The sequence below is a fragment of the Nanorana parkeri genome, unplaced genomic scaffold (assembly GCF_000935625.1).
Source record: "Nanorana parkeri isolate BGI_ZX_2015 unplaced genomic scaffold, ASM93562v1 scaffold2434, whole genome shotgun sequence".
Classification (NCBI taxonomy): Eukaryota; Metazoa; Chordata; class Amphibia; order Anura; family Dicroglossidae; genus Nanorana; species Nanorana parkeri.
The window spans coordinates 132452-142756 of NW_017308702.1; the positions used below are offsets into that span (position 1 = coordinate 132452).

The following is a 10305-nucleotide window of genomic DNA, read 5'->3' on the forward strand; positions in this document are numbered from 1 at the left end:
ACATAAGAAATACAAGGACTGCCATTGCTATAGTATTCCAACAAACATTTACTGGGGGGGAATTTATCAAAACTGGAGCAGACAGAACCTGGAGCAGCTGTGCATGGCGACCAATCAGCTTCTGCCTTTTATCTTCAAAGCTTAACTGACCAAACTGAAGAGAGAAGCTGATTGGCTGCCATGAGACCAGGGGTGTCCCGAGGCTGAGTGTCACCCGGAGCAGTTACCGAGTTACACCCCACCGTGGCGTACCGCGCATGCGATCTCATTGAAACCTGCCGGCGGCCATCTTGGTGATGGACGCCAGCACAGAAAGGAGGTGACAGACACCAGGCGGGATGAGGTATGCCGCCGGGTCCCCTTCTCTCTCCCGAAACTGCCGGGCTCTCGGTCCATGACCGAGTGCTCCACTTTTCAGAGGGGGGTGACACCAGAATGACTGTTGGTCATTTTAATGTCACCCCTCCAATGGTGTCACCCCCTCTGTACCCCCTTTGTGACGCCACTGCATGAGACAACTGCCCCAGATTCTGTCTGCTCCGGTTTTCATAAATGGTGAATGAAAATCTGAGGAAACTCCAAATTCGACAGGAGGATTCTATGAAAACTGGAGCCGACAGCATCTGGAGCTCTGAAGATAAGTGACAGAAGCCGATTGGCCGCCATATGACAACTGCTCCAGATTTGATAAATTCCCCTCATTATCGCTATACCTGTCATAGGTCAGTGCTCACTTTGGAACCTGAGTCTGGCAGCCAGAACATGAGCATTCCCAGATCATGTATCTCATGACAGGTCCCCTTTAGACATCACCGAAAATGGAAAATTGATGTTAAAGTGAACGTATCGAGCGGAATAAAAGAAGATCATTGGACACTGTGGTTGGAGGGATCCCGGGACAATTCCAGGGACGATTCATGGAAGGCCGGGACAGTTGTCTGCCAGCTTCTAAAGGGTTAACGCCAACAGCAACTAAAGAGTTAATGCCGCCAGCCACTAAAGGATTAACGCCGTCAGCCTCTAAAGGGTTAACGCCGTCAGCTTCTAAAGGGTTAACGCCGTCAGCTTCTAAAGGGTTAACGCCATCAGCTACTGAAGGGTTAACGCCGTCAGCTACGAAAGGGTTAACGCCGTCAGCTACGGAAGGGTTAACGCCGTCAGCTACTGAAGGGTTAACGCCGTCAGCTACTGAAGGGTTAACGCCGCCAGCTACTGAAGGGTTAACGCCGTCAGCTACTGAAGGGTTAACGCCGTCAGCTACTGAAGGGTTAACGCCGTCAGCTACTGAAGGGTTAACGCCGTCAGCTACTGAAGGGTTAACGCCGTCAGCTACTGAAGGGTTAACGCCGTCAGCTACTGAAGGGTTAACGCCGTCAGCTACTGAAGGGTTAACGCCGTCAGCTACTGAAGGGTTAACGCCGTCAGCTACTGAAGGGTTAACGCCGTCAGCTACTGAAGGGTTAACGCCGTCAGCTACTGAAGGGTTAACGCCGTCAGCTACTGAAGGGTTAACGCCGTCAGCTACTGAAGGGTTAACGCCGTCAGCTACTGAAGGGTTAACGCCGTCAGCTACTGAAGGGTTAACGCCGTCAGCTACTGAAGGGTTAACGCCGTCAGCTACTGAAGGGTTAACGCCGTCAGCTACTGAAGGGTTAACGCCGTCAGCTACTGAAGGGTTAACGCCGTCAGCTACTGAAGGGTTAACGCCGTCAGCTACTGAAGGGTTAACGCCGTCAGCTACTGAAGGGTTAACGCCGTCAGCTACTGAAGGGTTAACGCCGTCAGCTACTGAAGGGTTAACGCCGTCAGCTACTGAAGGGTTAACGCCGTCAGCTACTGAAGGGTTAACGCCGTCAGCTACTGAAGGGTTAACGCCGTCAGCTACTGAAGGGTTAACGCCGTCAGCTACTGAAGGGTTAACGCCGTCAGCTACTGAAGGGTTAACGCCGCCAGCTACTGAAGGGTTAACGCCGTCAGCTACTGAAGGGTTAACGCCGCCAGCCTCTAAAGGGTTAACGCCGTCAGCTACTAAAGGGTTAATTCCGTCAGCCACTAAAGGGTTAATGCCATCAGCTACGAAAGGGTTAACGCCGTCAGCTTCTTTAAGGGTTAACGCCGTCAGCTATTAAAGGGTTAACGCTGTCAGCTATTAAAGGGTTAACACCGTCAGCTATTAAAGGGTTAACGCCGTCAGCTACTAAAGGGTTAACGCCGTCAGCTACTAAAGGGTTAACACTGTCACTCATTGGGGGGGGGGGGTTGCACACTTTGCACTTTATACTTTGTTACTATATAAGAGGAAATACAAAGAGAAACATTGTAGATGGGGGAGACGCAGGCTGCGCTCAGACACTTCCCAGGCACCTTGCTCTGCTGTCTGGTACTGCAATGGTTAATCACCCCTTCCCCCCCTCCTCCTCCCTGCAGGATCTGCATGCCCCCCTCCATCTCCCTCCTGATATCTGCACGCACTGTACACAATGCATGCACCCCCCTTCCTCACCTGCCCTGCACAGCCTGCGCACCCCTCAGGCACTCACAGGGGGGACGTTGGGGCTCCTGGGTCTGGGGGGTCTCCAGAGGCACAGGGGACAGCGACTTGTGCATGTGCCAGAGAAGGAAGAACCACCCAACCCAGGAGCCAGTTCCTGAACAAAGCCCTGCCTGACTGAGGCATTGTGGGGGATGTAGTCTTATCCCAGGCTGCTCCTGCCTGAATGAATGAACACAAGTGTCTATGAACCTGAGCCTGGTGCACGCTCAATGCAGCAATCCACCAGACAGGAGCTAGGCCACATCCACCCGCCTGCACAAAGCAGGCAAACCTGAGGATTACTGGTCCGCAAACACAGCGCAACCAGTCCAAATATAACCCAAAACCAGCGAGAAAAATAACCCGCTCGCTTTGTATCGTCCGCGTCATAAATATTTACCAATTCCCCAGATAAAATCCTTCTCTAGTTTCCAATTCCTGAGATACAAATTAATCAGATTTTTATTATATGAAATATTCTCCCGATGTCCCGAGATTGTTCCTTGTTTAAATAAAATGTCCCGTGTTTATGAATTATTTATTTTAAATATTCTCCCAGTTTAATCAATATTAAAATAAAAGGTCCCCAGTTCAATATTTTTTATATAAAAATGTCCCTACTTTATTTGTTCTTTATTCTGTATAAGAAAACAAATAAATTAGGGACATTTTTATATAAAAAATATTGAACTGGGGACCTTTTATATTAATAATGATTATTGGTGGTGTCATAAATATTTACCCATTCCTCATATAAAATCCTTCTCCAGTTTCCAATTCTTCAGAAAAAATGAATCCATTTGTTTTATGAAATATTCTCCCGATGTATTCATCCTTCATGTCCCGAGATTGTTCCTTGTTTAGATAAAAAAGAGATGGGGAGAGAGAGAAGAGAGAGAGAGAGGAGAGAGAGAGAGAGTGGGAGGAGAGAGAGAGAGGGGGGAGGAGAGAGAGAGAGAGAAGAGAGGGGGAGGAGAGAGAGAGAGAAGAGAGGAGAGAGAAGAGAGGGGGAGGAGAGAGAGAAGAGAGAGAGGAGAGAGAGAGAGAGAAGAGAGGAGAGAGAAGAGAGGGGGAGGAGAGAGAGAAGAGAGAGAGGAGAGAGAGAGAGAGAAGAGAGGAGAGAGAAGAGAGGGGGAGGAGAGAGAGAAGAGAGAGAGGAGAGAGAGAGAGAGAAGAGAGGAGAGAGAAGAGAGGGGGAGGAGAGAGAGAAGAGAGAGAGGAGAGAGAGAGAGAGAAGAGAGGAGAGAGAAGAGAGGGGGAGGAGAGAGAGAAGAGAGAGAGGAGAGAGAGAGAGAGAAGAGAGGAGAGAGAAGAGAGGGGGAGGAGAGAGAGAAGAGAGAGAGGAGAGAGAGAGAGAGAAGAGAGGAGAGAGAAGAGAGGGGGAGGAGAGAGAGAAGAGAGAGAGGAGAGAGAGAGAGAGAAGAGAGGAGAGAGAAGAGAGGGGGAGGAGAGAGAGAAGAGAGAGAGGAGAGAGAGAGAGAGAAGAGAGGAGAGAGAAGAGAGGGGGAGGAGAGAGAGAAGAGAGAGAGGAGAGAGAGAGAGAGAAGAGAGGAGAGAGAAGAGAGGGGGAGGAGAGAGAGAAGAGAGAGAGGAGAGAGAGAGAGAGAAGAGAGGAGAGAGAAGAGAGGGGGAGGAGAGAGAGAAGAGAGAGAGGAGAGAGAGAGAGAGAAGAGAGGAGAGAGAAGAGAGGGGGAGGAGAGAGAGAAGAGAGAGAGGAGAGAGAGAGAGAGAAGAGAGGAGAGAGAAGAGAGGGGGAGGAGAGAGAGAAGAGAGAGAGGAGAGAGAGAGAGAGAAGAGAGGAGAGAGAAGAGAGGGGGAGGAGAGAGAGAAGAGAGAGAGGAGAGAGAGAGAGAGAAGAGAGGAGAGAGAAGAGAGGGGGAGGAGAGAGAGAAGAGAGAGAGGAGAGAGAGAGAGAGAAGAGAGGAGAGAGAAGAGAGGGGGAGGAGAGAGAGAAGAGAGAGAGGAGAGAGAGAGAGAGAAGAGAGGAGAGAGAAGAGAGGGGGAGGAGAGAGAGAAGAGAGAGAGGAGAGAGAGAGAGAGAAGAGAGGAGAGAGAAGAGAGGGGGAGGAGAGAGAGAAGAGAGAGAGGAGAGAGAGAGAGAGAAGAGAGGAGAGAGAAGAGAGGGGGAGGAGAGAGAGAAGAGAGAGAGGAGAGAGAGAGAGAGAAGAGAGGAGAGAGAAGAGAGGGGGAGGAGAGAGAGAAGAGAGAGAGGAGAGAGAGAGAGAGAAGAGAGGAGAGAGAAGAGAGGGGGAGGAGAGAGAGAAGAGAGAGAGGAGAGAGAGAGAGAGAAGAGAGGAGAGAGAAGAGAGGGGGAGGAGAGAGAGAAGAGAGAGAGGAGAGAGAGAGAGAGAAGAGAGGAGAGAGAAGAGAGGGGGAGGAGAGAGAGAAGAGAGAGAGGAGAGAGAGAGAGAGAAGAGAGGAGAGAGAAGAGAGGGGGAGGAGAGAGAGAAGAGAGAGAGGAGAGAGAGAGAGAGAAGAGAGGAGAGAGAAGAGAGGGGGAGGAGAGAGAGAAGAGAGAGAGGAGAGAGAGAGAGAGAAGAGAGGAGAGAGAAGAGAGGGGGAGGAGAGAGAGAAGAGAGAGAGGAGAGAGAGAGAGAGAAGAGAGGAGAGAGAAGAGAGGGGGAGGAGAGAGAGAAGAGAGAGAGGAGAGAGAGAGAGAGAAGAGAGGAGAGAGAAGAGAGGGGGAGGAGAGAGAGAAGAGAGAGAGGAGAGAGAGAGAGAGAAGAGAGGAGAGAGAAGAGAGGGGGAGGAGAGAGAGAAGAGAGAGAGGAGAGAGAGAGAGAGAAGAGAGGAGAGAGAAGAGAGGGGGAGGAGAGAGAGAAGAGAGAGAGGAGAGAGAGAGAGAGAAGAGAGGAGAGAGAAGAGAGGGGGAGGAGAGAGAGAAGAGAGAGAGGAGAGAGAGAGAGAGAAGAGAGGAGAGAGAAGAGAGGGGGAGGAGAGAGAGAAGAGAGAGAGGAGAGAGAGAGAGAGAAGAGAGGAGAGAGAAGAGAGGGGGAGGAGAGAGAGAAGAGAGAGAGGAGAGAGAGAGAGAGAAGAGAGGAGAGAGAAGAGAGGGGGAGGAGAGAGAGAAGAGAGAGAGGAGAGAGAGAGAGAGAAGAGAGGAGAGAGAAGAGAGGGGGAGGAGAGAGAGAAGAGAGAGAGGAGAGAGAGAGAGAGAAGAGAGGAGAGAGAAGAGAGGGGGAGGAGAGAGAGAAGAGAGAGAGGAGAGAGAGAGAGAGAAGAGAGGAGAGAGAAGAGAGGGGGAGGAGAGAGAGAAGAGAGAGAGGAGAGAGAGAGAGAGAAGAGAGGAGAGAGAAGAGAGGGGGAGGAGAGAGAGAAGAGAGAGAGGAGAGAGAGAGAGAGAAGAGAGGAGAGAGAAGAGAGGGGGAGGAGAGAGAGAAGAGAGAGAGGAGAGAGAGAGAGAGAAGAGAGGAGAGAGAAGAGAGGGGGAGGAGAGAGAGAAGAGAGAGAGGAGAGAGAGAGAGAGAAGAGAGGAGAGAGAAGAGAGGGGGAGGAGAGAGAGAAGAGAGAGAGGAGAGAGAGAGAGAGAAGAGAGGAGAGAGAAGAGAGGGGGAGGAGAGAGAGAAGAGAGAGAGGAGAGAGAGAGAGAGAAGAGAGGAGAGAGAAGAGAGGGGGAGGAGAGAGAGAAGAGAGAGAGGAGAGAGAGAGAGAGAAGAGAGGAGAGAGAAGAGAGGGGGAGGAGAGAGAGAAGAGAGAGAGGAGAGAGAGAGAGAGAAGAGAGGAGAGAGAAGAGAGGGGGAGGAGAGAGAGAAGAGAGAGAGGAGAGAGAGAGAGAGAAGAGAGGAGAGAGAAGAGAGGGGGAGGAGAGAGAGAAGAGAGAGAGAGGGGGGAGAGAGAGAAGAGAGAGAGGTTGAGAGAGAGAGAGAGTGGGGAGGAGAGAGGGGGGAGAGAGAAAAGAGAGAGAGAGACAGCAGCCCAAACTCATACCACCATAAAGCCCTACTGGCCAACAAGGACCGCCCCAAACCATGTGGGCTGCAACAACTCGTATCCACCTTGTTCATCCGATACAGAATATTTACCTAGTGTTGAAAGTCATGTATACAAAATATTCATCTAGTTTTTCAATTCTCTCTATAAAATGAAATATTTACAGTTTGGGAATTTTTTATATAAAACAAGATATTTACATAGTATATATATATATAATATAGAACTCATTAGACTTTAAAGGAGAACTATGGGGGTTAAGGCTTTTCCCCATAGTTCTCCTTAGGGTAACGGGAGGACACAAACTAGCGTCCTCCCGTCACCCTAAGCTCAGTATATAGGGAGCTACAGCACGCGGTATACTGAGACCGCCGCAGCCGGGACGGATCCCGACAATTATGTCTGGATCCGCTCAGCTGCGTGAGTGACAGCTGGCTCTACCTATCTAGAGGCAGAGCCAGCTGTACCCGCCCCCTCCCCTGTCCGTTACGCCAGTCAGCGCTGGCAGATTGGAGAGGGGAGAGGGGAATCCCTGCAGGTAGCCACTCTCTGCAGGGACAGGATCGAGAAGTGAGCGAGCGACGGTACTCGAACTATGAGGATGAGTGAAAAGCACTCACCTCATAGTTCTCCTTTAAGTTGAACTCGATGGACATGTGTCTTTTTTTCAACCTGACTAACTATGTATAGAATAAGAAATCTTTGTATAAAATATTACCCTAGTTTTTCAAATACTTCATATACAAAATTCCCTAATGGCTGATTCTTGTATTTTATAGATTATTAATATCTCGATTAGGAATTATTTTGTATAAAAATGCCCTGGTTGTTAATTATTTATTTATGACATACCCCATGGTTTAGGGTTTCTTAACCCCTTGCTGTCCGCGGTGTTACACCCCCCTTCCTGTCCCGGACATTTTTCAGTATTCAGCGCTGCGGTACTTTGACTGACGTTTATTCCGTCACGCAACGTTGTACTGAAATGAATTTTACACCAATTTTTGGGGGACAGAGAGCTTTCTTTTCGTAATATTTATATTACCACTGCGGGGTTTTTATTTTTCACTATACAAGGTACCGAACATTTGGTGGAAAAAAACAGTTTTATGTTATAAAACACATTATTATTACCCAATTTTTTGGTGAAATATAAAAGTCGGGGTCACGTCGGGTAAATAGACACCAAACACGTCAGGCCTCAAAATTGCGTGCGGCGGGGAAATCGCAAAAAAACTACAATCCCCAAAATTTCACATAGGTGACGTTTTAAAAGCTTTTACCGCTCATCAGTTTAGTGTCATCAGTGATTGATGGGCCCGAGAATTATTGCTCACAATCTGATGTTTGCATTGATATCTAACATGTGCAGCACAATTGTCTTTTTCGCATGTAGGCGCACCTCTGTGTCTGCATGTCGTAGGCGCAGGCATGTGTTTGCGTTTGTATCTGTGTCTACGTGGGGATAGGGATTTTTTAATTTTTTTTAAACTTTAATTATTTTTTATTTTATTTTTTTAAAACTTAAAGTGACATTAAACCCTCAGATTTTGTAACATAAACCAGTACTGTAATGTGCGCCTCACTGTAATCCATGGTTGTTTCCCTTCTCTTTGCTGCTCTTCCTTTTAAATCTGTATCTCTTCTCATGCTGGGCAGGACTTCTGTTTTGCAGCAGACTGCCTTGTCTCAGGAATGGATACACGGTGTCTGTGTATCCGTTTGTATAGGCTTGTAACCTGAGCCAGCACTACAGGAAGAGGCCCTGAGCTGAAAAGGGAAGTTCTCTCCAAGCATGAGAAGACATGAGGATTTAAAAGGAAGAGCAGCAAAGAGAAGGGAAACAACCATGGATTACAGTAAGGCGCACATTACACTATTGTTTTATATTAAAAAATCTGAGGGTTTAATGTCACTTTAACTTTATTGCTATCACATAGGGAGCTAACAAGTCCCTTATGTGATAGCACAGATACAGTGACAGGTCCTCTTTATGGAGACATCAGAGGTCTATTAGACTCCTAATGTCACCTGTGGACCCAGAAGAAGCTGATGGAGCAAAGATCGTGCTACACAGCTTCTTCTCCGGCTACAGCAAGGAGGGAACCCACACACACCCAAGCACCATACAAGCAATCAGGCAGCACTTGTATGCAACAGCCGTCGCCAGTGGTAACAAATGTTTGCCGTGTCCTGCTCTTGCACATGCTAAGGGAAACACGCAAGCAGAAAAAAACTAACTTTATTTATGGCACTATCAAGTGCATCCATTTGATTACAAGAGCTCTTCCTGGTATGTGAATGGGGTTCCTGTGCCTTCTGTCTCATAGCTGTATATCTGTAGTGTGAGATCTCAGGCGCTGCTGCCCCTAATTGCTCGTCTCAGGAGGTCTGGAGTGATATTTGGTGATGTCACTATTCTGCTGATCACTGTTCTCCTTGCGGGAGGCTCTGACATGAAGAAGCAATGTGCTGCCTCTATTAAGATGGTCTCCACACAGAGACGCAGTGCAGAACACGGCATGGCAAGTCAGTAGCGAGCAAAAGATCAGCTGCATGTAGGTAGGTGGAGTGGTGCAGCCACCTCTGCAAGAAAGGGGTGGTGCTTTTGCTCATCAGGCAGCAGAGAAGGGAAGTGAGGTGGCGTTCTGTTGATAACTTAATCATTTCCTGGTTAGCTGGCAGTAGTATATAAAGTCATTATATCATAACTGTTCGTGGGGGGCGTGGCTTGAGCATGGAGCCAAGCGGCTGCGTGTGAACAGAGCTCTGGAGCCGATACCCTGCTATACTACCTCTTGGTAAAAAGGGCCGCCAGGCAGAGGGGGTCAAGACTCCGGCATCGGGTATCTTGAGATGCTACCTGACCACCGATGCAGACCTGCAACACAAGCCCAGTACACAGGCCACACCCCAGGGGACTCCTGAAACGCGGTCTCCTCTCCTGCCATCAGTGACTCCGGACTCTCCTGGTTCCTCCTGTGACTCAGATCTATGGGACATGCCTACAGATGCTCCAGATAACTTGTAGGACCTTCCCACTAAAGCAGATATGGCCCACATGGTGAAAGCTCTAGAACATTCTACTAAACAGGACGCTGGTCGACCCCCTTCCAGGAAGCGTTGCCTGGCTGTATATGGATCTGCTCTGACCAATGGGTGAGACCCTTCCTATGTGCTGGTCAATATGCAACTTCTTTCCGTTCTCTTTATATTTCCCTGGCTTCATCTGATATCCAGCTATAGGAAAGTTTGCAGGATGAACAACGTTCTGTTTGTTTTCTCGTTGGACTATCCTGCTCAGACTGCTGGTTATCTGTACATTGGGAACAGAATCATTTGGATTGCATCGTTCTTCCAAGTCTTTCCTTCATGTGACCGGGTATCGGCACTGATATAACATTCTCTGTTGCCCAGCCATATCGGCCTCGCAATGTGGATCGTTCTCTTTGACATGGACGACCACCATGCTACCTGGGGCAACTAATGGTTTGCTTCTTAGGGGTCTATTCACGAAGCTGCCGAAGGATCTGGCCATAGCTTCGGCCGATCCTTCGGCTAGCTTCGGCCCCAGGACCCCTTTGGTTCAGTAGAACCGAAGGGGTGCTGTACGGGCTATTCACTATAGCCCGTACAGCTCCATGGCGGCCTTGAGCAGGAGACTCCCAGAGCGCCTGGGAGATTTTTTTTTTTAGTTTTTTTTTTTACAGCAGCAGAGCCGCCGGACAATAGGAAACTATTGGGCGGAGCTAGCTGTCACTGCCAACTCCGCCCAATCGTTTTCTATTTACTTTTTTAAAACTTTTTTCACTCTTTTTCTGTTCTGCTCGGTCCCTCCGAGG

General features: G+C 48.9%; 1 protein-coding gene across 1 annotated transcript in view; it reads right to left on the reverse strand.

Moving 5' to 3' along the window:
- The window catches only part of LOC108801675 (zinc finger protein 239-like), a 17847-nt gene extending 15153 nt beyond the window's left edge, over positions 1 to 2694 (reverse strand). The window contains exon 1 of the mRNA XM_018573578.1: positions 2550 to 2694. The gene's annotated coding sequence lies outside the window, so the exon portion shown is untranslated. The remainder of the gene's footprint in view (positions 1 to 2549) is intronic.
- Between the last annotated feature and the right edge of the window lie 7611 nt (positions 2695 to 10305).